Here is a 953-nt window from a genome sequence, read left to right as displayed (position 1 = left end):
GCTGAGCAGTCTTGTTCTTACAACATTTACCTCTGAGAGGTCTAATCCTTCCACCAGTCACCTCTGAGCCCTCTTGTCCTTCCACCAGTCACCTCTGAACCCTCTTGTCCTTCCATCAGTCACCTCTGAGCCCTCTTGCCTTTCCACCAGTCACCTCTGAGCCCGCTGGCCCTTCCACCAGTCACCTCTGAGCCCGCTGGCCCTTCCATCAGTCACCTCTGGGCCCTCTTGCCTTTCCACCAGTCACCTCTGAGCCCTCTTGTCCTTCCACCAGTCACCTCTGAGCCCACTTGTCCTTCCACCAGTCACCTCTGAGCCCGCTGGCCCTTCCATCAGTCACCTCTGGGCCCTCTTGCCTTTCCACCAGTCACCTCTGAGCCCTCTTGTCCTTCCACCAGTCACCTCTGAGCCCTCTTGCCTTTCCACCAGTCACCTCTGAGCCCTCTTGTCCTTCCACCAGTCACCTCTGAGCCCACTTGTCCTTCCACCAGTCACCTCTGAACCCTCTTGTCCTTCCATCAGTCACCTCTGAGCCCTCTTGCCTTTCCACCAGTCACCTCTGAGCCCGCTGGCCCTTCCACCAGTCACCTCTGAGCCCGCTGGCCCTTCCACCAGTCACCTCTGAGCCCGCTGGCCCTTCCACCAGTCACCTCTGAGCCCGCTGGCCCTTCCACCAGTCACCTCTGAGCCCGCTGGCCCTTCCACCAGTCACCTCTGAGCCCGCTGGCCCTTCCATCAGTCACCTCTGGGCCCTCTTGCCCTTCCATCAGTCACCTCTGGGCCCTCTTGTCCTTCCATGAGTCACCTTTGAGCCCGCTTGCCTTTCCACCAGTCACCTTTGAGCCCGCTTTCCCTTCCACCAGTCACCTCTGGGCCCTCTTGTCCTTCCATCAGTCACCTCTGGGCCCTCTTGTCCTTCCATCAGTCAACTGTGGGCCCTCTTGTCCTTCCAT

The 953-nt window shown here is 59.6% G+C and overlaps 1 long non-coding RNA gene across 3 annotated transcripts; it reads right to left on the bottom strand.

The window, feature by feature from the left end:
• On the bottom strand, nt 1-579 carry LOC309543312. 3 transcript variants are annotated; one of them, XR_014224777.1, is made up of 3 exons: nt 372-579; nt 248-309; nt 1-123 (listed from the first exon to the last, which is right to left on the bottom strand). It is a non-coding gene; the product is annotated as an uncharacterized lncRNA (long non-coding RNA). The 3 variants fall into 3 exon arrangements; XR_014224778.1 differs by having other exon boundaries at nt 248-278; XR_014224779.1 differs by having other exon boundaries at nt 64-92.
• Between the last annotated feature and the right edge of the window lie 374 nt (nt 580-953).

Source organism: Pelophylax lessonae (genome assembly GCF_965119305.1).
Source record: "Pelophylax lessonae genome assembly, chromosome: 13".
NCBI lineage: Eukaryota > Metazoa > Chordata > Amphibia > Anura > Ranidae > Pelophylax > Pelophylax lessonae.
This window is presented reverse-complemented; position numbering and strand designations above follow the sequence as displayed.